The sequence below is a fragment of the Rhyacophila brunnea genome, unplaced genomic scaffold, assembly GCF_057557595.1.
Source record: "Rhyacophila brunnea isolate RB1 unplaced genomic scaffold, BYU_Rbru_1.0 scaffold_2, whole genome shotgun sequence".
In the NCBI taxonomy this organism is placed as follows: domain Eukaryota; kingdom Metazoa; phylum Arthropoda; class Insecta; order Trichoptera; family Rhyacophilidae; genus Rhyacophila; species Rhyacophila brunnea.
Genome location: NW_028232859.1, coordinates 16,819,457 through 16,847,198, shown reverse-complemented (window position 1 = coordinate 16,847,198; position 27,742 = coordinate 16,819,457). Strand labels below are relative to the sequence as shown.

The 27,742-nt window shown below is 30.7% G+C and overlaps 1 protein-coding gene across 3 annotated transcripts in view; it reads left to right on the top strand.

Moving 5' to 3' along the window:
- The window catches only part of HisT (Histamine transporter), a 154,671-nt gene that overhangs the window by 113,525 nt on the left and 13,404 nt on the right, over window positions 1–27,742 (top strand). The gene's annotated exons all lie outside the window — the stretch shown is intronic.

The window sequence follows — 27,742 nt, the reverse complement described above, 5'->3', positions numbered from 1 at the left end:
CTTACAATTGTAAAAAATGTGAATATTACGAAAATTTAATTTATTAAGTTTTCAATTTTTCCTCGTACAGATTTTTGACTGTAATTTTGTAGTTTTAAATGTAATAATAACGTAACAATGTACGTAAATATGTAACAAATACACATTTTTTTTACAATTGTAAGTATATTTTTGACTTAAAATAAAAAACATCTTTTTAATGTTTTCAGATACATATTTACTAATACAGTTGAAATTGTAAATTATCAAAAAAATATCTCAAATTGCAAGCTTTGTATTTTTTCGCTAGGTGCCTCTGGTAGGTAGAAGCATCCCCCTTAATATGCTGAAAGGCGAAATTCGGGTCGCAAAAAAATGACTCAAATGGAAGAGTACAAAATTTAAATCAATTAGAATCCAAATTAAAATTCCATCAGGTAACCTCAGTCGATCGTATTAATTAAAACTGATCATAACTTTTAGGATTATTACATTTTATCTCTAAGTGCATATTCTTAAAAATATTTTTTAATATTTTCAACCATGGTTTAATGTACTTAATTATTCTTTTATTTTGAAGTTGGTGGGCAAATGATTTCAAATAACTCTTTTTCTCTCTTGTTTACCAAAAGAGACATCCTGTAGAACTGAATTTTTAGCTCATAATCTTATTACGCAAACGTTTCCGGTGGGCTTTTCTCTCTTAAGTGTGTCTGCTCAAAAAAAGGTCTGACAGAAATGCGACGTAGACGCCGGAAGGCTACCTACCGCATGAAGAGGGTAGGAAAACACGGGGAAAGGTCGACTATTCAAAAAGATACCCCACTACCACCTGTAATCAGTTCAGCTAATTAATCTCGCTTACCTGAATAACCTTACAAAATAAGCTCTCTCAACTAAATTTGTAACTTGTAAATGTGTTATGTTTGGCCTCCAAACCAAGATTGACTATAGTGCTAAAGGGGTTATAGCCAAGTGCTCCTAAACTGACAGGGATTCCGGGGTCTCAAAAATAAATTTATTGCCCAGGGTTCTTTTTTTCAGATTGCCACGGATTAAGACCATTAATCAACATCGATCACTTCATTCCATCCTCTTTTATTATTATTTTAAAGTCAGCAGGAACTTTTAATATCATGTTATTCAGTCTGTACAATGCAATGACATTAATATGGACGAAGCATCTGGAAAAAAATGACACTCACTTTTTTGTCGGGTCTGCCGAATGGCATAATCTTTTCTAACGCCATTACAATAAAGGTGATATTCCTATAAATTCCCGATGCTTTTTGTCGGGTCTGCCGAATGATTCGGTTCGAACGGGTTTTCTCAAATGAACATTGACACTAGAAAGACTGTTCTAACGCCATTACAATAAAGGTGATATTGCTATAAATTCCCGATGCGTAATATCGCATAATGGAAATTGCGTGACGTCTATACATGTGCGAATGTTGCTATGCGCGAATTTACTTGCTAGCTACTGTGTTGAGTGCGTTGTCCATTAATAATGTCATTGGTATGATGTGTGTTGGTCCAGTGACCTTTCAGTGATGGTCCCATTATATTTAATTGCAATACAAATGGTGAAAGAAATCTTTTTTATTTAATTATGCAATTTAAAAACCTATGTTTTACGTAACACATGGAATATAAAAAGGAATGTCTTATTATCAATATAAAATAGTTTTAATGTATTTGTTAAATTGATATTTATGTTTAGTTCATTATAATAAATACATTAAGTATGTGGTATCAATATTTTAGAGTTAAGCGAAATACAAAAATATATGTTGTTAAACAATAATATAAATATATTATTGTTTCGATATTCAAATAATTCTGAAGTTTGGCACAAAATATTGTAATTATTTTAAAACAATATAAACAAATTTATTACCCTTGACTTACGACAATATTTGTTTTAAGTTTTATCATAATTTCGTGTGTTATTATTCGAAATATTATGATTAATTAAATCTATCAACAATGTTAGAGAACTTTCAACACTCACGGCTTTAAATTACTTACACAAAATATGTTGCTCTTGACTTAGAAATGTGTTGTGAAAATGCTTGTGCCCATGGCATTTTAATTTATAATTTTCATGATAAATATATCATGGTTATTGGTTAGAATATAGGCAATCCATCAGCAATAATGATATGATATCTACAATTTTTCTAAATTGTAGATATCATTTATTTCCACTTTCTTTTAAATGACAAAAAATTGAGTGAAATTAAACTCTGCGTCTAAGTGAAATTCAGATGGTTTATCCAATATGTGAATAATTTGAACGAACACATACAAAATAATCATCGTAATCGTCAAAGTATGTATTAACAAACAGTTTATAAATTTTATTAATTATTAACATAAAAGATTTAACAGGACAAACATCAACCATATCCTATCTTTACCTATTTTTAAAGGTTTACATAAATTATAATATGTACATTATTAATATTTTAAAGAGATTTTTACATATTGGTAGATACTTCTATTTTTTCATAATATATTTCACGAATACCGCTTTTAATACCGGTATTCAATAGGAAATACCGAAATACTAATATTGGTATTTTCATTCGGTATTGCAACTCTTACACGCACACACAAAAAACATATGATGTTACAACATACGCCAAGACAATAACAAGAAATTACAAGAAAAAATGAGTAGAAACTTTAAATTGTCCTTTATTTCTTCTCCAGGATTAATTGTTTTAAGTTCATGAGCCATTTTTCTCGGCACTAATGAATACTTTATTCGAGATTTTCCAATCTGGCTGCCCTCACAAGTCGAAGGTGATTTATGAATATAAACTTGAAAACTCGTAACGAGCCAGCGAAGTGGAGAGCCGATAAATTTTAATGGATAGCTAGCTGCCTGGTCCTTGAACAAATGCTTGCTGCAAGTATAGAAAGTCTCACCCCATCACGTACCAAAATAATTTCATTACAGGCAGTGGTGTGACACAAGGGGCTCGCAGGAATCGATTGTTGAAATTTACCAAGCTTATAAGAGTCCAACCGCGCGATGCAAGGCTTTGTGTATATTTCCTGTTTGAACACGTCACGAAAAAAGATTGCAAAAGGTTGAAAATTTAGAATTTCCTAATACTCAATGAATAAAAAAATCAAAAAATTTAAATTGTCTTTCTTTCATCTTTAGTTTCAACGGTCTACGCAACTTCCGGGCACACTGGTTAAAAAGTCAGACTATAGTTACAAAATCCGTTACCGGTAAACCGGAAGTTGATATTTTATTTTGCACCTAACGTTGTACAGTAAGAGATATTAATGTTTGCTATTATGTAACGTATTACTCACTAGTATTATAAAATTATAATAATACATAACCATGTATATATATTTTGTTATATTTAAATATAAATGTTTTTCATTCAGTACGTAATATGAAATACCTAATTATTATCATTCCACCATGATCTTTTCCCACTTCAAATAGGCGTAATAATTACCATTATCTCAACCACTATTCCCAATTTTGCCCAACTACTAAAAATATATAGTTAAACCATTCTAATTTAAATTGATCCCGGATTCGTGCGAGGTATCTGTTGCATCATATATTTGGTACCCATCTACTGTCCGACAACAAGAAATCGGGGATAACAGGAAGTCGCTGTAGTCACATAATATAGAAGACTTCTCAGTGACGTACCTGTCATGGCGGGAACGCATGCTAGATGCGTATTTAAATAATCTATCGGCTCTCCTTGTAGATGCGACTCTTTTTCTTCTTTGCAATAAACTAAAATTTTACTGATAATAATTCTAATATCACTCCTGATAGTTATATACATAATTTTATTATAAATAACTTCAAAGTACGTAAATTGATAGATCCGTATACCACGGGAGCGTAAAATGAAATGATAAATTTGGGGGCGTTCCTCATTTGCAAACGGAAGTTCGATTAGCTACACTGAAGGGGATTGTTAGTTCACAGTTTTAACACGTGGACAAGAAGTTCTTGTTCGGCAATATCATCTATTATCATAGGATATTCCATTTTTATTTACTCATAAAAGAACCCTCTCCAAATTATTAAGATTTTACATTATCAAGATTCAAATTCAAATTTATTATTATTTATTTATATTTGGTGAATTTTACAAATCAGAAATTCAAGACTTTCAGAATATGACCTAAAAATCAGATAAATACAAGCATTACCTATAAAGAGTTAATATAACAAGTATGAAGGACGCCGAATGAGTTAAGTTGACGCTATTTTAAGATTTATAAAACATCGTCCACCTAAACTCACCCTGGTTGAACATAATTATTGCCCGCCCAGTTGGCATCACCAATGGCAAGTTATTTTCGCACCTGGGGAGAACAGACAACAGCTTATATTCGCGATTTATAAGATCGTCATCAAGAGGAGACAGGTCAATACTACCAAAAATAGCAAAGATCGCACTTACACCGCGTATAAGCTGGATAATGTACGTAGTCAAATATAGATGTCTTCTGACTTGTTTGTTGTAATTAATCTAATTTTTAATTAAGTTTTTTTTCTCTCTAAAGCCATCAACAAAATGAGTACAATTAAAATTTGGTAAGTCAAGAATCCTATTCGGTCTAAAGTTTTTTCATGGATATATTTTATAAGGCTTTTTCACGTTATAGATGATGCCGCATTTTTTAATTAAATTTTATGTACCTATACTTCATCTCCAAGAAAAAAATAATTAAATTATTGTTCAAAATTTAATTAATCACTTACCATCTCCATAATAATAATTATGTCTAAACTGGTAAGAGACTCCAAACAGTGGAGCAATAGAGCAGTGGCTGAACGTCTGTCTGCAAAACCGTAAGCCAACGTTCCCTTAAATAAAAAGGATTTCAAATTATACACATGTATATTTTTATAGAAATCTATGTTTTTTAAAATAAATATAAAAAATCTCTATGTCAACATATAGAAAACTTAATAAACTAAATTTTAATAATAAATATGACCATAAAATATACGTAATAATAACGTAGCTGTGGACAGGATTTTTTTAGTTTATCTTTGACTTAAAAAAAAATATTTTTCTTTTTAATGTTTTCAGATCCTACATATTTATTAATTAATACAGTTTAAATTATAAATTATCAAAAAAATGTCTCAAATTGCAAGCTTTGTATTTTGCCGCTAGGTGCTTCTGGTAGGTACAAGCCTCCCCCTTAACATATCCCTTAACCGACTCGAATTTATATGGTATTTTACAATGTGTGTTGAATGAATGAAATGGATTAAGTGAATTGTCAAAAACTATTATCCATATACAAAAGTCTTATTATTATAATGACCTCGAATAGAGTAGAATCTAAAATTGTAATTTATCTTTTTTAAATTGAATATCATATTTTTAATTCAACGAATAATTCACAAGATTTAAGAATGTAACATTCTAATCGTTGAACATACATAATTTTAAAAACACTTCTGAGAAAACCAATAGAAAAAATCTTTTTGAAAAAAGTAAGACACCCTTCAGGAATCGAACCTGCATCTCTCGGGTATCGCGCTCACGCACATAGACCACTATGCTATAGGAGTCATACTTAATTGCGACAAATTTTTAACTAATGGCTTTTAATACTTTCTGAAGCATTTTCCAAATTGAGCTACTATTTGCGATCGGCTTTTGTATTTTAAATCAAAGTTGGTATTACTTTAATTACTAACCACCGTCACTCCAATATTTTTTATTATAACTTACTTGAACTTTCGGTACTGTTCAGTTATGAGGAATACAGCGGAAAACACATTTTGAAAATACCCGATATACTGGATTATTTGTTAGTTTGGGTCAGTTTAGGTTAGGTTATGTTAGGTTGGGTTAGGTTAGGTTTGGTTAGGTTTGGTTAGGTTAACCTAACAAATAATCCAGTTTATCGGCTATTTTTAAAATGTGTTTGCCGCTGTATTCCTCATAACCGAACAGTTACCGAACTCTCTAATAAAATTCAATATTAATAATATTCAACGAATAATAAAAAAAATCAGGACAACACTGGTTTGATAAAAATTTATATGAGTATGTACCTATCCACTAACTTTTTAAAAATCTGGCGTAAAATATCCTCAATTCGAAACTTTTCGAGTGTATTTTTTCACTGCAGTCATTTTTCATTTTAATATTGCGATTCGATATTCTGATTGTGAAGGGTTGATGGTATTTTCCATAAATAATAGTCGCCACCTCGGTCTCAATCCCGCCCCGACATTTTATATCGCAATAAAACCGCAAGCGGAAAAAATTTATACACACGTTTTTTTAAATAAATTTAATATTTATTCTTCTTCTGTTCTTGAACGGATCGAATAAAATAAACGTATTATTAACAGTACGTAGTGCTTTTGAAATCAAAAAAAAAATATTGAATCTGTATGTTATTGAATATTAGATGAATGACTGGTCATCAATCCTCTCTGAAAGCTGATTTCATTCATCTCTATATAATATATATATATATATATATATATATATTTATAGTAGTTATACTGTCACGTAGGTACTTCCCCGAAACTTAAACTATCTCGTCGACCCAGTGACCATTACGTCTACCTTTCAAATATCAAATTTTCAACTTGTAAGCGAAAATTTTAAAAGATTTACTTTGATCTATGTATCCAGCCCATATGATTGTTCTTCTTCTTTTCACAATGTCCGATCATAATATAATCGTATGGGCATCCATAGAGTGAAGGTTTGTATTAACAGATTTTTGTTTTTACGAAAAATGGATAGTCTATACTATAACTCCAAATTCAAATTGAATTCCATATGATTGTTACAGAACGTAATTTTATTTTGATTGCTAATATTTGTTCCATAAAAAGCGTATCTATATTACTTTCAAATTAATATACATGCTCATACGCTCTTTTGGCTTATCAACCTCGATTTATATGACGTAACCCTTTTTCACAGGCCGATGTGAATCTTGGCCGCCTTGCGAAAGAGGATTCTTAACATAATTTTTTCCTTACTAGAAATGGATGTTAGCCACTTGCTCAACATAGTATTTGTCGATGCTCTGACCCCAAACATACGTTGAAAATATGTTAACCGTGCGTAACTCATTGTCTCAAAGGTAGAAAGAAAGACCACTTCTCTATCCCAGTCGTGTAACCTTAATTGAATTAATATTAGGTTAGGTTAGGTTGAAGTTATTCTTAAAATATTACATGTGTTAGTTTTAATATAAATCAGTGAACGATTTTTGTTAATTACATTATTTAGTTAAACAATAATATAATTCTCTTTTATTTCAATCAACCTACGGTTATATTTGTTTGGTTTTCATTTCGTTTTTACCACAATCCTATACTGACCTGCACGAATAAGTCAAAAATAATCCCATAAATCGTTTCTCCTGGATATGTTTTGCAGGCGCTAATTTAGTTTTCTGTAATAATTAATGTTCCCACCTGGCGACATGTTGGAGTTATCGGCGCGGCCACACAGAGCAGCGGTTTGCCACCAAACAGCCTTGCTAAAAGTTTCACCTCATCCGCACCCTGCCCTTAAAAGGGAACAATTAATTTACACCCCATTAACCAACCAGCTCATTGCAGTATCACAATTCCGCCGTAAGTTTCGAGTGTCCTTGGCTTTATGATAGACGATACGGTGTGAATAAAACATCACTATTATACAATAAGATTAAACTCTTAACACTTCATGTTTAAATTATAAGGCTATAATATTATATCCCGATAATAATATAATCATTTATATACCAAATAGCAGCCAGCAGGGATGACCAACTTTTTTCTTGTTGCAATCATGAGTTACTTTCCAAATTCGCATAATAAATTATTTAAAAACGCATTGATACGATTAAATTTGTCACCAGTATAATATATATATATATTTATGTCTAATAAAACTACAAAAATATGAGCATAAATAACCAAATATCGCACTAACGTATATTCTCGGTGTGTTATTTTATGCGTTTTGAGATTAAATATTTGCATGTATTTAAGTGAGCAAACATTGCATTTCTAAAGTTTCACACGTATGTATTTTAATATGTATTAATAATAATACAAGGTGCTAGAATATAAATAAGCATACATATGGTTATTTCCAAATTCGCTTTTCTTGACATAGTCCTTTATGTTTTTTTAAGATTGCCAAGAAGCGTTAATTTAAATGAATTAAATATTAGATTTATATGGATTTTCATCAATATTTTATTTTTTATATTTTTAGATATACGAGTATTGAACTTACACTGCATTGTTATGGTTTTTTCAATAATATGTTTAATTGTATATGTCAGATGATCTATTCACAAGCATCGAAATAAGTAAAAATCGCATTGATGTGGACTTTTGACAATAACTATGTCATTCAATATGGAAAAAATAGATATTTTATATTGGAAAATATCTTTTTAAATGGTTATCCAAGGCTTTTTTGTTGGAGTTTCTTGATCAACATTAAAAATATATATTTTTATACAAATTATATCAGGTATTGTCTTTTTTATAGGTTCCAGATTTAATTTAAAAAACCTATTAGAAACACAATATTCCTAAATTGTTTAATTACGAATCGCCATCAACATGTTGGCTATTCCTGCCATTTTCAATAGCTAACGTTTAACTAAATTCGCATTGATTTCGTAAAGCAATTATTGTTCGATCTATTGATATTAGGTTTTATGCAGTCAATGAGGTTTTATGTCGCTAATATGAAAATGAGTCAAAACTAAAAGTGGTTTTGTACAATTTTTATGCGCGAAAGCATCTCCATCATTCAATAAATTAATAAACCATATTGGGTTTAATAGTATAACAATATTATTCTTGACCATCTTACCGCCTGGTCATCTTTCAGATTGACTACGGTTGATACGGACGTGCTAATTAGAATTATGTATAATCGGTTTTATATATTAATTACTACAATGTCATTTTATCATTAATTGACCGTTAATTTTATCAATATGGTACTTACGTAGGTACCGTATTAAGGACCCAAATTCTGTCGCAAACTCGAGGATCTTCATATTATTTTTATATTCTCCAATTATTGCTAAAAAATCCTGATAATGAATGTAAATTTCATATAAATCAGACGACGATGAATAAAGCTAGAAGAATTTATTGTCCCAACTAGGAGATAAACCTACTTCAATACGACCCTTTTCTACCCACATAACTCCATTTTACTTCATTCTATAAAAGTAAAATGTAGTAAATCCATACAAGAAAATCCGTATTACTGCAGTGCTGTGTTACTTTCTAAAAATAATAGTATATAATCCAATACATACATACACATGTTTTAAATTTTATCCTGAGATTTGAATACTTTTAATGAATTGTCCTCTTCAGAATTTATTATATTGTCAAGATTTCAACAAGTTCAGATGCAGTTTTGTGTCACCTAAGTATAATTCGGACTGCTTTATATTTAAACAGTAAAGTTATAAATTTCACACGTCGTTATACAATAAAATTGACTATCAATAGTTTCTTAGTTTTAATAATTGGCTATTGAAAAAAACATTAGTTTGCCTTGTAAAGATAATACATGAAATCATAATCCGTCACTGGATAAGGCTTTACGTGTCATCTGCAGTGGCGCACCCAGGGGGGGGGGGGCAAGGGGCCCTGGCACCCCCCAAAAATGAAAATTATCAGAATGATTTTAAACATTGAAATTGAAAGCCAATAAACCATACCGTTGGGCTTATACAAATAAAGACACGGCAAAAAAATGATTTGTAATAATTCTCCAGCACCCTTTTTAGAAAATTTTCTAAGATTTTAATTTCTAACACAAAAATTTCGAAACACTAATGTCAGGTTTTTTTAGAAACACAATCCCTAATGGAACTGTCAAAAAATTCTCGGTGTCCACCCGATTTCCGGAGTGGCGTAGGTCATGGCTGGGGAGGGCTGACAGAGCTCTAGCCTGGGGGCCCGGGCTGTGGGGGGCCCGGCATGTCGGGTTTACCAGGTAAGTGAGATAAACACACATCATAAATTAGCTTTAATAGTAAAAAAAAGTCGCCTGCGGCGCTATTATACTTCATGGCCATGAACATTTTCAATTACTTATATAATTGTGCAATATACTTTTTGATTATTATGTGTCGATACTCGACAGCTCCATTATTAAAAATCGCCAATAATTTACTGTATAAGTACCCTTAATTTGAACTGAAACACAATTTGAAGAACGTTAATGTAGTGTTTCACACTGCCTTTAATCTTAGCGGTAGGTAGGGGGGCCGCCAAATATCGTAGCCTGAGAGCCCGTTTCAGGATGTAGAGACCATGGTGTACAAAAGACCGATAAACGAGAAATTAGGCTGTGAAGAAGAAAAAGATCCTATGGGACTAATTTACATTCTCCTCCTTGGCCCCCTCAATATTAAATCCTGGGTGCGCCACTGGTCATTTGAACGATTTTTTTTTTAATTAACACTTCCACCTTTATTGAATTCAGCATAATAATTAAAATTTACGGCTAATAACTAATGATAATCAAAGTCCATAATGCTACATTTTGAGTAAATCTTCGTTACGAAATTTTCTCGATCCCTGCATTCTGCCCTTATAAAAGTACTTACTATTGTTTATTATTATAAAGTTTTATGTTGTTAAAATTTTTAACTAGATTAGCATTTATTTAGTATAATCGTTAAAGCAATAATGTGCAATTAAAATTACTTAAACATCAATGATTGATACTGCATAACTATTGTTTTAAGCTACCGATAACGAAGTGATTATATTAATTAAATCTTCGGTTGATAATTACTTTCAACATCTATATTTCATTGCCATAATATTGGAGATAGATATCTATAGTAGTTATCGTTTTATGGCTGAATCTTTAAACTTAGACCTAAATTATTAAACGGTTTATTCATTAGTTTGCCAAACAAGTGTGATTAAATTTCGTAACTAAATCCAAGACCCGAAATTTCGGAAATCCGTAACGAAAATGTTAATCTCACAAATGAAAACGGACATTTTTCGTAAATGAAAGGGGAATTTTTGGAAACATTTTGTATACACCAAAAGAAGCCTTTGTCTAACGTAATGGGGTGTCGTTATTGCATTTCGCTTCGAATAATCTCGGCGTTTGATAAGCCATTATCAGATTGGCACATTAATTAAACTGTAGCTGAGTTTATATTAACTTTTTTACTTTTCCTTTATAAATAAGTATGAAAGAAAAATAATAATGCAGTCAAGATTTTTATGGATATATCGTAAGAATACTCAACGAAAATCAACGTAGTCTGAAAAAAAATATAATACTGCTTATAATCGATTTTTTGTAATAATCTTTCAATATTAAATTATTTAAAGTTAGAAAATATAACAAACACTGTTACGACGCTTAAACTCAAAATGATAACTAATATTTTATAACAGACCACAAAATTTTAAACCGCACGTTCTCGTTTCTCTTCAAAATCTAAAAGCTCGCAAGTCATTTAATATTTAGTGAAAATCAAAAGCTCTGAAATATGTTTGCCAATCTGTAAAAGTTTATTTTTTTCTCTAATACATTTTTCAAAAACAAAAATAAATAAATTACTAATAAAATGAATATATTTTTATTCTATACTAAATACAATATTGTATACAATATTTTAAAACGGTAGATTCTTTTAGTTAGATAATTTTGAAACACTTCTGATACCGTGGTTATTAGAATTGGAGTCATAGACGGATCGATAACTCATAACATAAGTGCAATCAGCCAGACAGTGAAAGGTGTGACTTCGAATCCCACTCGGTCTAACCCTTTTTTCTTGGATATTAATTCTAATCCGTATATTTCTGAGGTTTTTTTTATAAATAAATTATGTACTAAGTAGATACCTATAATATAGTGATATGAGAATAAAATTATTACGTTACATATGTTAAAAGGAAATTCACAATGTAACAACCTAACTTTTCATTACATAGTATACCAGATAATAGTACCTACCTACTTATAGGTTATACGTACATCGTACAGCCAACTTCAGCAACATCAAACGGCTTATAAAATCGATATTTCGACCAACTGTTTTGAGCGGATTATTTTAGTTGTCTAACTAAACGCATTGTTATAAATTTATTTGCATCAGTATCTACTATTGGACGCTCATCGTATTCGCCAAAACATTGAGTAATTTTGAAAACATATTTCGAAATTGCAAAATATTTCTATGGTAAGCTATTATTATTTCACGTGATGCATAGAAACAAACAAGCCCACTTTGGAGAAAGTTGAAAGCAGCTCTCTCTAATCTAAAATGTAAATACGAAACCAGATGTGTGTGGGATTTATATTCCTCCGAATTTCTCTACAAGAAAACTTTTACACATCGTATAAATAAATCAAAACCCATTGGCATCAAGAGTATGCCAAAAGTACTTCTCATTTATATCGCTAGTCTTTGCTAGTAATTAAACAGAGTGTAGATTGGTGTAGGTAGATACATTAAGAGGTACTTGCTACATTAAACAAAATATGTTGCTGCCTATTTTTATTTTAATCAAACTGTTTCAATTCACTGTTGGATGACGGCCTCCTTAAGCTTCCTCCACTCTTCTCGGTAAATTATTCTTCGTTGCCACGTAGTTCCACTGAAACTTAATACTTCTTCAATCAAACATACCTCGAGGCAGCCTTTCGATCTTCTTATATCCTTCTTTTACTACCTATTGAATTATCGTATTCCTCCAACGACCATTCTGTCTGCTAGGTGACCAGCCCATTTTCACTTTAGGATTTTGGCATAATTATTTACGTCGAATACTCTCGTTTGCTTCCCATTCCATTCGATATTTTTTCTGTATTTGTGCGTGATGCCCAACATACAACTTACATAAATACATAATATTATTGTTTATGTATTATTTATTTAGTAAATATGATGTCGAAATAACTACAATAAAACTTTAAAATATGCGTACAAAGTATAAAGTATACTCAAATAATGCGAAATATTTTCAGCTATTGTCGTTCCCCTTAGAATTAATGTGTGTATCAGTTATGGTCACTATCGATATATCGCCTTGTCTCGCTCCTACCATTTTTGGTTTCCTGCTCAAATTATTGAACAATTATGATGTAGTATATAACTATTAAGATTAATGACGGCCCCACGATGGCCGCGCGGCTTAAGCAGGTGCTGAACATGAAGAACCTGAGGCCCACGACGTTATAGATATAACGTCGTGGGCCCCAGGTTCGAATCATGGGTCTGGAAAATACACATATTGTTTTTCAATCTATGTTTGTGTGAGAGTACGGACCTTAGGTTGAACAAGTGGCCAATATCCATTTCTCGTAAAATCCTACTCTGTAGAGGCCCACATAATTATTATGATCTTATTAGGATCGGACATGGTAAAAAAAAAACGTCGACATTTAAGCCGCGCGACCATCGTGGGTGTTATATTATAAAAGAACATGTATAATATTATTTACTAAGCATCTAAAATTACCTACTATAGATATTAAAGATCTGAAAATATCCCGTAAATGTTCTTTTATCTTTATATCAATATTGCCCTATTGTTAAATCAATTCGATTAATTGACTATTATACGTCCAGTGATTTATGCACAACATACACTCTGTATTTATTAAATATTAATAATTTAAATACATAATTATGACATACAAATGTTCATTCTGCAAAAATATTTTTTATATATCCATCTAAAAATGATAAAAAATACGTTGACTGTCAGTAAAATATTATTTTTTTATTATTAAGAGATACTTTCCTAGTATGATGTAGTCATGAAAATAAAACACCAATATAAATAAAAATTTAATCAGGTAGCTGGTACATATTTCATAAAAATTATTACTAATGCTGTTTTTGCACAGTTTTTTTTAATTAGCGTAATATATTTTTATTAAAAATAATATGGTGCTTTTGTGATATCAACCAACGAACATCAACGTCCATCAAAATGCGAAAAAGGAATTGTTTGTACAACGTTTATATTTTCCGGATTTTACGCACAAAGAGTAAATAAAAACGGCAGTTTCCAATTTGAACATGTTCAAAAAGAGGGGGAAATTTTTATGCGGACATTCAAAGAGCATGTCGGGTATTTAAAAAGATAAAAGATAATAATAATTAATAACTAACCTTAATTATAGCTTTGTTATCATTGAAATAATAATACATAAAATACTTAATGTTCTAAGTGATTTTGTAACAACATTACGCATAATTTGAAAATATATCTTACCTTTTCCAATAATAGCTATGATGTAACAATCTAATAATAGCGTGTCTTGCTACTAAAGAAAGGCTTTTAACCAATTGTCTCTACAGGAAACAAAGCCGTTATAAGATTTTCAGGCAGATGGAAAATACTGATGGAAAATTTACAAAAGCATTCTCTTTATATTTTTTTTCTAGTTTTCTTCAATCTATCTATGTACAGGTCTTTTCTAATCCGATCGAGTTTAAATCCCATTTATTTTGTTGAAAGGAAGCAATTACTGTGAAAATCTTTTTTCTCCATTATTGACAATTTTCTGTGCGTGTCAGCACAAAGCATCGGTCTGTGATTATGTTCAATCATTTCAGTTGGAAAAAGACATGTCCTGTTTTAATTAATTAGGGTTAGATTAAAGTCTCGTGATGTTACTCTAAATCAGTACCATCACGATTGAAAAAATTACGCCATTACAACTTATGCGTGGCTCTCGGCTTAGATACACCTGAATAATCATTGCGGCCGAACTAGCTTTAAAAAATGTCATTACGGCCTTGCCTATAAAAAAATTGGAGCAACAAAATAATACATTTTTTATGTCCGAAATTGTAGAAAATCATGATATTTTAAAACAACAACAATAATAACTGTCTATGATTCATAATTAATAGGTAAGTATTTGATTCAGTAATAATATTTTTAAATTTTTCCAATTCACCATACCTTTCAGACGAATCCTATCATCGATCCGATATGTTCATTCACTATTAAAAACGATCAGGAGTGATGTTAGAATTATTATTAGTAAACTTTTGGCTTATTGCGAAGGATAAAAGGAGTCACATCTAAAAAGAGAGTCGATAAAATATTTATACACGCCTGCCGTGCGCGAGTTGCCGCCATGGTATTTGCGTCACTAAGAAGTTTTCTATATGCGAATTCCTCTTATCGCCTATTAATTATTGCTGTCGGACTTTGCCATATTATGTTTACAGGCCTCTCATTCTATCATGGACTCCACTATGTATTATACCAACTTTAACCAGTTGCCTCACCAATCATTCTGATGCTGCCCACCAATCAGAAGTTTTCCAACGCTATTATTGAAATAAATACAGAATACATTAAATTAAATTAACATTAAATTTTCGTTTTTTAAATGAAAATAGTAATTGGCTAGATAATATACCTACCTCTTTAAAGACCATATAAATAATCATGAACGTCAATTAATTGATTTCAGAATTTGCGTTATGCTATAAACCAACCTAAAAATAAATTAAAAAACTCATGAAATAAAGTTTTGTATTTAATCAATATTTACGATCCATTTTTCTTTCGTTGAAAATCTATTTTTACTCTCTCAATCTCATTTTATTTTATTTTCAGCAATCAATGTAGGATTTCGCTGAAAGTTCTTTGAACTGAAGCCTCTTGCGTAACGAATATTCTTTATTGATTTCCATTTTTATGCAATCAGATAATAATATTATTCCTATTTCCCTTTGAAGATCATTTTTATTATTCCTTGAAAGATACCTTACCTTTTATTTAAAATTTAATTAATAAAATTCAAGTTATAATCAGAAGATAATATACTGTCCTTTTATATAAAATTTTACAGCAGCAGTCTTATGGATACTTATACAAATTTATCACTTTAAATTGCTTTGCAGTAATTAATATTTCCATAAATTTGTATTATTTATAATAGTATCCACAAAGTTTCTCTTTTACGTACTATAATACTTCATCTTGTGGCGTATTGTCTCTGACCATCGATACGTAAAAGGAGACTTGCGGGAAAAGGAAATTGCAAAAATCTTTTCTTGTGCCATGGCGCCTTGGTGTCTAGTTTAACTTTACTATTGTTATATTTGTGGATTAATGAGGAAAATGTACAAAGCTCAAAACTTTCCAACAAAATAATAAACTATCTCGTAGACTAGGAACAATAATTATTCATTGTAGGAAAAAGCCAATACCCAACTAGATATAACTAAGTGTTCTTATAAAACTTATCAATAAACTACATATTTAGTGAACTATCTGAAAATGTGAAAGAAAAAAAACAGAATAGCCATTACCAATTTGTCTTACATTTGAATTTCAGTTTCGCGGCTCCAGAATACAAATCTCCTACATGTAATGTTTTGTAATTATCATCAACTTAGGATTAATCCTGTGTGAACATTATTCAAGCTAATTCCATGACGTTGCATTCCCACATAGATGCTTCCAAACTCTTCGTAGAATCAGCGGCCTCTACGTATACCTTTTGGGTACAATTAGATGACTATATTATTTGTACAACGAATGTCACGTCTTCGAGCTATGTATGCTTCTGCCCTCTATTACATCACGTATCCCCATTTTTTCATCCAAATATTAAATTTTTTGACATGACGCGTTATGCGCAGCCATGTCCGGAAATTTATACGTATGCATTTCGCCGTATCACACTTCACCATGAAATGGTGTATCGGAAATATTTATGGTCGTATATTAAAAATCTTCCAATCTCTTTGGGTCGTATAGTACTGAGATGAAATTCAGGCCAGGGGCAAACAAATTTTGAAAATAGCCGATATACTAAATTGTTTGTTAGGTTAGTATAGGTTAGGCTAGGTTTTTATTCTTAAATTCATGAATTTTGCCAAAATTGGCTATGAAAATTGAATTAATGTTCATATTGAATCTAATAAAATTGGAGACCGAATAATATACACTCATCTCTTTCCGATAGAAAGCTCACGGCAAACTGTGCGACAGTGAAATGTTTTACGTACAATTTACATGTTGTGTACATGTAAGCTATGTTGTTACAAATTTATAAATCTCTGTGACTGCCGGTCCGTGTTTTCCCATACATAATGTATATTATCAATGGCAAACGAACTCAGTTTGGAAAATCTTTAGTTAGATTTTAATTTATAGACCTTCATTTGCACTGCCTTTATTAATAGAAAACTAATTTTATTAATATAGATTGATACAAAAAATTAATATATCCAAATGTAACGAGAGACGCTTCAATAATATTATCATTCAAGTATTTTCTGGTAAATAAGAGTAAGCTCGAAAAACGAAAATATAATAATATCTTCAACATTTTTTGACCCATACTTCTTACAAATTATTTCTTTCAAATACAGCGAAAATATCAGAGCTACCTTTTGCGTACACAATTCGTATCATTATGTAGTCCTTCAAAGCTCCAAGCAAGCATGTCGCATACCGAATAGAGAAATTACTCCGTATGAAGGGCTGAATTTTACAGGGTTATCCAATTAAAATGCAACCTAATTGAAAAACAAGAAGTGAAACCACCCCGACTGAACCTTTTCTCTGAAACCCTTAAAATGTTGTTATCATGAAAATTCGGATAAATGAATCGCTTGTTTTTAACTATACAGAAGTATATTTGTAATAATTTATTTTACACACACAAAATATACATGATATTAGAGCTTACTCTAAAAGATATACATTTGAGAACAAACATAATAATGTACAAGTCATATGTTTACATATTATATATATACTTACATAATTTGAAAAGACTTCTGAGAAATATATAACCATTATAAAATATATATAATATATCTTTTTTGAAAAAAATACAACACCCAGCAGGATTCAAACTTGCGTCTCTCGGGATTCACGCCCACGTGCATTGTCCACTATGCTATACGAATATTATCTAATTGTGACGATTTTTAACTAATGGTTCTTACAATACTCTCTGAAGCGCTTTCTAAATTACGTTACTATTGGCAATCGGCTTTTGTATTTTAAAACAAGGTATTAAATTACCTTAATAATTACTAACCGACGTCACAGATCACTCCAAGATTTTTTGTTGTAACTTACTTGAACTTGCTGATAGTTTAATTAACTATTGTTTTATTCAAATCAAACCACAAGATTTAAAAATGGAAAATTATTTTTATTGAACATACATCATTTGAAAACACTTCTGAGAAATATGTGACCAATAGAAAAAATCTTACTTGAAAAAGCAGGATTCGAACCTGGGTCTCTCTTTTCAATAAAGATTATTAGTTACGTATATATTTTTCAGAAGTTTTTTCAAATTATGTATGTTCAATAAAAAGAATGTTACATTCTTGAATCTTGTGAATTATACGTTTGAATAAATAAAATAGTTAATTATATATACATACGTATTATTTATAATACATAAGTAGGTATATCCAGTAAAAAAACTTTATCTCCAGTGATGTAGCACACACATAAGAGGCACACAAAAGACTAGTATTGCATTTTAAGAGTACGTTAAACACAATATGAAATAATTACAAGATAAAAAGAACTTTTTATATACAACGTTTTTAAATTTTCTGTTGAATCATATAAACTTGACTAGCTTAAACGTTCAAAAAAACTTGTACTTGATAGAAATAATACTGAAATATGTCATTTTGACATTTCATATTGATTTCCATAGTAACGCACTTATATATTAATAATTTAGTTGCTAGGACCCAAGTCCCCTAGCAACCAATAATAGTGGATTGGATTACGGATTTCTTCCGAAATAACTTTACATACAAACATTATTAACTGAAAAATAATTCAATTCTACTTAAAGATGGCTAAAAGTATTATAAGAATGCATTGACATCGTGTTCTGATATATTCTAAAAGTTTCAAATGTCTAGTTAGTCGGAAAGTTAAAAATCGATTGCAAGATTTGTACTGGATAAACAACCACCAGACAAATAAGAATACGACCTAATAAAAACGTTGTACTTAATAAAAATAACAATGATGATAATTCCTTATAAAGTAATATTAAGGCGAAGTCTTCACTGAGCCTTTCTTAAAGAGGCACCTAGCGGAAAAATACGAAGCTTGCAATTTGAGACATTTTTTTGATAATTTACAATTTCAACTGTATTAATGAATAAATATGTATCTGAAAACATTAAAAATAAAAATATTTTTTATTTTAAGTCAAAGACAAACTTACAATTGTAAAAAATGTAATAAAATGTGAATTTGTTCTATCGATCCGCACCCTATTATTACATGTATTTTATGGTCATATTTATTATTAAAATTTAGTTTATTAAGTTTTCTAAGCATCACCTAAGCGATTTTTGTCAAATTCATAGTTTTAATATTTTTTATATCTATTTTAAAAAACATCGATTTTTATAAAAAATATAAATGTGTATAACTTGAAATCCTTTTTATTTATATTAATATAAATATTTTATTTATATTTATAAAAATAATTGATTTGATATAAATAAAAAGGATTTCAAGTTATACACATTTATATTTTTTATAAAAATCGATGTTTCTTAAAATAGATATAAAAAATATTAAAACTATGAATTTGTAAAAAATCGCTTAGGTGATGCTTAGAAAACTTAATAAACTAAATATTAATAATAAATATGACCATAAAATATATGTAATAATAGGGTGCGGATCGATAGAACAAATTCACATTTTATTATATTTTTTACAATTGTAAGTTTGTCTTTGACTTAAAATAAAAAATATTTTTATTTTTAATGTTTTCAGATACATATTTATTCATTAACACAGTTGAAATTGTAAATTACCAAAAAAATGTCTCAAATTGCAAGCTTCGTATTTTTCCGCTAGGTGCCTCTTTAAAAAAGGCTCAATGAAGACTTTGCCTTAATGAATCAACATCAAGTGGAAAATAGAAAGAAAATAAAACTGTCAGAGGTCGCTGTCACTCAAGCGTATGTCAAAAAATATTACCCCTAAATAATTGATTGCAACCTCCATAATGGCGCTTAATTCAAAACTCTCTCAAAGTAACATTAAGCATTTTACCCACTAAAATATATCCTATTTAAATATTTACTATAATTTATTTAATGTTTTATTAGAAAACGGCATTCATAACTCACTATATGATGTCTCTTAATTAATTATTGACAACGCTCCCACGACGGACGAGTTATAGCGTAACTGTTTATGAAGTATTGGGTCTTAGGTTTACATCCCAGATCCGGAAAATTGACATGTTGTTTTCCAATACGACCAGTGGTAAGCGTACATCTCTCGTAAAGACATCTTTAGAAACCTATTCGTGAGGCCGTCAATATCTAAATCGGATTGTAGAGCCATTTAAAAAATTGTCAGTGCACAACGCGATCCAAATATATTTACATAGATACATATATAATAATTTTTAGGTACTTCAATTTAAACAGGTGTTAGCATCCTTCAATGTTTGATATGGTTCTCCTCTCAAACAAGACCGGCTTTCCGCAAGATTCGTTTAGTTAGATATATCTTGCTTGCGGTTTTCTTATCGAGTAAACTAATCTAGTCAGATCAGTTTAATCCTCTAAGCATTGTAAAGGGCTCGATAACGCCAACTTTTATCCCGTTTATACTTGATTAAAGTGGTTTTGCGACCCGGCCTGTTTTTTACACATCCATATATCTATATCAATCCGGAAACAAAAAGGTTGTTTATGTTAGCTACATAAAATAAACATCACAAAGAAAAAGCGGGGTTTTGTTAATGAACTTTTGGTTAAATTCAATATTGGATTACGCAAAATTATTAGTTTACTATCATAATTAAAAAAAAAAACAGTAGGTACGTATTTTCAATATGCTAATAATTAAACTCGACATAACTCAATAAGATAATTGTTATATTTAGATAAATTAATGAGTACCTACACTTTAATAATATTAGGTATATAATTATTTTTCTTAAGCTTCGGCTTATAATGTCGTGGGCCCTAAGTTCTAATCCTGGGTCTGGCAAATACACATACTGTTTTTCAATTTGTGTTTGTAGTCAAAGTGTGTACCTAATAAGTGACTAATATCTATTTCTCGTAAAACTGTATATTTTAATACAACCTCCACTTTGTGGAGGCCTATATGATCCTCTAAGGGTCTAACATGGTGAAGTAGTCGTATTATTCGATTCAGTTAAATTGACTTACCTAATTTTTTTTTTTAGAAAAATATGTTACCGAATGTGATTTTAACCCACAACCATTGCAATCCAGGCGTTGTGTTCTGCCAATAATTAATTCATATAATTATATACATACAAACACTAATTTCACAGTATTCAACTGAGGTGTTATTTCAAATAAAAACAAGAAATTCTGATGACGTTTATGAATCAATTATTAATATAATATACAGTAATGTTATAAATTTATAACCTTGGCTGTGAAATTACAAAAGTTTGTAGGACCTTCGTAATAATTATTTGGATAGTATTTGGGTAGGCATTAAAAATGTTTAAACTCAAATCCAATCAGGGTTGTGATAAGAACCGCAAACAGTATACGTACGTATTAATTTTTGTACACATAAATGCCTGTCAAATCGATAAATAATTTATGAAACTATTGATTTCCAATCATAGTCTAGCCATACAATTAAGTTTATAAGAAGATACAGTAATATTTAAATATTTTGAAGTGTGGCCACATGTTTTTAATTATTAGGTTTATTTTTTTTTCTTTCATAATTATAATTATAATAATTTTCGGTACAAATCAGTTTACAGGAAGCCAGACGGGAACCGCGCCAATTTTCATTGCCAATTTTGGAAAATTTCACGAATTCAATAATGAAAACCTAACCTAACTGTTTACCTAACTAACTTTTTACCTACCTAACCTAAAATTTGTTTGGCACTGACTTTCTGTAAACCAACAAGAACCCAATTTTCTTATTTTATTTCGGTTATATTATATTATACTCGATCCTTATTAGGATGGCATGTAGCTAGAATATACTAGATGCTGTCCCGCTTTGACATTTCTTTCGCGCAATGGCCAATATTATTTAGCGCAGTAACTAATATCAATATTTATTGTCAATATGGTATAACATTTTACAAGCGTTGATAAGTTGTTTTGTATTGTTAGTATTCTTAAGCTGTGATTTGAAAATTATGTCAATTGAGAAAAAACAAAACAAGTAATAACGGACAGTTTCCTGAATTCGTGGTTAAACTAAATGATTGACTGATATATGGATATTACATTTGCGTCAAAAATACATACATACAATGTTATACAGGTATAGATATGTTAACAAGAGTTGAGACGAAGACAATACTCACAGACGCATCAAGTGTTTCAAAATTTGAAGCCGAGATCAACGTATACGCATGTTGTCCTCTTTTCGCTATATACGCAATAAGTAGGCGTAAGCAAGACAAACGGCTGTTTCTCGTAGACGTCGTGCAATGCCCGTTGCTTCAGGAATACTTCAATACACATCGCCTCAACTCTGGCTGAGAGACCTTGTACCTATGTCAAAAGACAGGGACAGTATGTGTCCGATTTAGCTATCTGACTTATCTAACATAATATCATGTCTTAGTCTTAAGTACTAATAATTGAGAAAACCTAATAACCAAATTTCTCAATAACCTAATCACCCACGGTGGCCGTGCGGCTTAAGCGTTGGACTATAATGCCGTGGGTCCCAGGTTCAAATCCCGGGTCTGGCAAGTACACATATTGTTTTTCAATTTGTGTGCGAGTCAGGGTATGGACCTAATAGGTTGAGCAAGTGGCTGATATCCATTTCTCGTAAAAAACAAAATCTTTTAATACAAACCTTTACTCTGTGGAAGCCCATATATGATCCTATTAGGGAAATCGGGGAAATCGGGGTAAAAATCACCGATTTAATTAATGACTTCATCATTTATTTTTAAATAAAGACGAATTTTAATTATTTTCAAAGTCAATCTAGTCAACAATTTCGCGAGTTTGTTGAGTTTCTGCGTCTTAAATTAAGTTTAATTCACTATTCATTACTAGAAACAACTGTCGCCGAATTTCAGCCTCGCCAGATAATAATCAGAAGGTGCTTATTGAACAGTGAAAACAGACCGTACTTTACTAACAAACGGTTCTATTATCACCGCCTCACGCAATTAAATAATAAACCTCCATAACACGAGGTCTGAGTAATGGCGTCGGTGGTAAAACTGGCAGAAATAGCAAACCCCTGCCGTGCAAGATATATCGCTCTCTTTATGTCCACAATAAATGCCTTCGAAACCCCTCATAACGGGATGTCTGACACATGGGACTCGTGAAGGCTCAGCAGACCGAGGTATTTACGGTCTTTAGAAAATCTACGAGACTGCGGAAAATTTATAAAATCTTTATCTACCTACACAAATGTCCTCAAAATAAACAGGAAACACAGAACCTAAACAACAAATATTTCTGTTTGTGTTTGCAAATTATCGGTTTACTTGAATTGACTAGGTATCGACAGTTTTTATATTCCGAAATCTATAGCCCTAATTAATTATGTTGGTAACAATATATAAATAATGGCTAACGCAAAATTCTAAAATAACATTATAAACAGTAAGTACTTATATAGTTATGAAAGTTATAAATGTAAAGGTCCATATAAAGTTATGGTGTTGGGAACGTCTTTAATATAAGCATAATATTGTCTCAAAACATCAATATGCTGCGACCGAAACAATGCATAATTATTTTTCCTAACATGAAGTAATAATTATTGGCATCCTACTATTTTTACATTACGCTTAATTAAAGTTTTATTGATAAGTTTCTGATATTGTTTCCATACTCTACAGTGTGGAAACAAAATCATAATAATTATAATAGGTACTCACTACCTATGCCTGAACCAAATCTTTAGTTGGTACCGACTATTACGCGCAACGACCTCACATCCTACACTTATAAAGAGCGTATCCTACTGTACCTTTAACATATATATGCGTGCACCAGTTTGATATTCGTAATAATATGTCAGGAATGTATCAAAGGCACATTTTTCAAGTTCAGTTGCATTAAAAAATATTACGATTTTCAGTCCCGGAATATCATACCCGGGATTAAAAATTCTTGTCCTTGGATTTTGGGATTCGCGTTCTTATACTGTATACAATAAATTTCGAGAAATTTCGAGAAATATTTTAATTAATCAATCTAAAATATTAAAAACAAAAACAATATTTACAAGATAAAAAGAAATTTTTATATACCTACCACGTTTTTAAATTTTCTGTTGAATCATAGAAACTTGACAATTCTATGTATTAATAATTTAGGACAAATAAGGCAATTGTCAACAAATGATTTTTTGCTATTGTGCAACAAACAAACAAATATAGAATACTGAAATGTCATTTTGATTTACGTGGTAACGAACGTATATATTAATAATTTAGTTGGTTGGACCACCCCCTTAGCAACCAATAGTAGTGGATTGGATTAAGGATTTCTTCCGAAATAACTTTTCATACAAAACAGAATTAACTGAAAATGGATTCAATTCTACTTAAAAATGGCTGAAAGTATTAAAAGAACGCATTGACATCGTGTTCTGATATATTCTAAAAGTTTCAAATGTCTAGCTAGTCGGGAAGTTAGTTAAAAATCGATTGTAAGATTTGTACTGGATAAACAACCACCGGACAAACAAGAATACGAGCTAAGAAAAACGTGGTAAAAATGAATACTTTTTTTAAATTCAAAGATAAATTTAGATTCTAAAAAACGTTTTAAATGTGCGTTCGTTGAACACCCCATTATTATTAGTACCTACATCGTATTATATGATTAGTTTATATCATTAAAATGTAGTTTAATACGTTCTTTCGAATATTATAATACGATTTCTTAATAATTCATAGTTTTAGTGTATTATATATTTAATTTAAAAAAAAAACTCTCCAATTCTGAAATCGGGATAAGGAATAGAAGCTGATCCCAAAATCCCAGAAATAAAAATTCTGTTAAGCATTTCCTAATAAGACTAATAAGTAATGAGGAGACCTTTCACAAATTGATACAGATTTTCTCGCTCTTCTGAACACACGTTATATCATCTAACTATAATATAAAAAGGCTAATTACTTTATCTACTCCAAAACGTGTATCTTAACAACCTTTTAAAACTGATTAGCTATTGGCCATTTTCTCAACCCTTTATGCCATTGTCCTGAATCTAATTACAGATTGAAATAAAAAAAATACTTTCACCTCTTACCTATAGAGTAATGCGATAACCTGATAATAGTTTCACAATTTCATTAATAATAATATACAAAATTTAAAAAAAAAATTAGCACGCGTGTACGAAATTCCAATCCACATACATTCGATATGTTTGAAATTTTCATTAGATAGTAAATGCGTAAATATCTGATACCTACAGTTAAATTGCCAGTTTTAATTTTAGAATGTGGCTTAATCTAAAAACCATTTTAAATTTAGCCGTCTTTTATATTAATTAAACCTTTTCAGGTGTTTTAATCATGAACGAAAGAGAATTAACCCTGTCGTAAAATTAATCGCTGTGGTCACATTGTTTTACCCTTAGCCCGCTCGCTTCGTAAATTTGAGCAAATATATAGCTCGGAAAATACCCATTCCGAACGATAATTTTGTCTATCCTAGTATCAGTGGGAAATTTTATTCGTACACATAGAGAATTTTCTATTATCAAAGTAAACTCGAGTAAACTGTGTTTGGACAAGCAAAATACACAGCAGGTCATAAACTATCCGAAATGAGAGTCAAATATTTTATACATGGCGTTTTCATTACTGAAATATTTACATATTATTATAGTTTCCTTCGGTACGTCGAACTTTGATAATATCATAAATATATTATGCATGTGGTCGATAACTGCGTACTTCCAACTTTTAACTGGTGACTTTTTTTCATGTTTTTCTTGTACTTTGTTGTCAGAGTATTGATCATAATTATTTGAATATCTTTATTCTTCATCTTGAATATAAAAAATAAAATAAAACTCACTTTTATGGTAGAAATTTTTAGTCATTAAATCGATCGGTATGATTAGGTACGATCAATGTAATGACCAACAAGTTTAATGTAACGATAATAAGCCTTATTATACATCACAACCTTAAATATATATAAATATTATCTAAGTATATTATATAATATCATATACCTAATTTAGTTAATACTGATCTTATGACCAAAGAAAAGTTCTCGTCTTTGAAGATAACCTTGTTCTAATATCGTATTATCCTTATCGATTCAATGAACAAAGGCTTAGCTTAGAAACAGTTAATTTGCAAATTCCTTGTGCCCTTGTAATAAAGCTAGTTTTTAAAACTTTTAAAAGTTTTTACAAAACTAATTCTAACAATAAAATGAAAACATAATATACTTACCTAAACATTTTTTTTAACCCACATAGTTCAGTTTGGTGTAACCAGGCGTATCTATTGGTATCAGTGGCGGTTTTAGTTTGCGAAAAGTTAGCATATGCGATAAAATGGCCAGGGTGCGTTAAAAATGCAGCAAGAGTTATGTATATTGTCAGAATATTTTTACAATATGACTGATTATTTTGATTGATTGTTTATACCTAATCAGCTTGTGAAAAAAATGGATCTTTTTAAGATTTTGGTACTTTCTGACTAAGCGACACCTCACCTGCTTCATGGCAAACCGCTACGGACTGTCATAACCTTTGACAGGGCTCTAGTCTGAGGGCCCGGGCTTAAGAAGAGCCCAGCGCGACGGTTCGACTCTTAGACTATGGATACATCTAGACGCCACCACGCATTGCTAAATGAAGCTGCGTGCCGTGCGTTTGGTTTGTGGGCGAGCGAACGCATTCGTACACAAATGCTTGAGACCATAGACCATTTCGCTAGTACTAGACGCTCAGAATTTAAATATAATTTTCTATTTTTTTTTACGTTATATAGTATTTTTAAGCGGTCAAACTGCAACCATTAGGTAAAGATATTCGTAATTTAAGTTATTTTAAAGAAACACTCGGTCACTTGATGTTAAAATACATAATAATATACAAAAAAATATATCACGAACATGTATCAACTTACCTATGAAACGTAATACCATCTTCTTGCTTATCAGTACGGCTACCACATTTTAATACAGCACACAGAACCATCTTTTCTACTTAATTAACTAAAAATATTTACCACTGACTTCATGTTTAACACAAAAAATAGCAATTTTGGCAACACGGTTATCGACGCTTAGTTAAGCAATAAAGTAAGATTTGGCGGCGACACCATAGCAAACCATCTCCCACGTCTGTAAACCTTTTATCTTACTCTAGCGCGTGTCGCAGAGATTATAAGGATGCCGAATACTTTCTCACTCGCACTTATGCATCGTTTTTGTTTATGCCTTGGTTCACTAGTTAACTGAGAACAACACACACCACACATTTAATAGTAAAAAAGTCACATTTTAAAATATGTCGCTGTGCGATGCAATTTGATGTGATATAATGATTCATATTATACACTGTTAATTCACATGTAGAAATTTATTATACAATTATTTTAAGTGTACCTATTTCCTGACTTACAAAATGGCTATTTATTTAATATGCCGAAGGGTTGCATGATATTTGGCTAGTACCATAAAAGAAGGGTATGATCAGTGCTTCATAATATTATGACGATAAGTGCCGTCAACTCAATAAATCAACTAT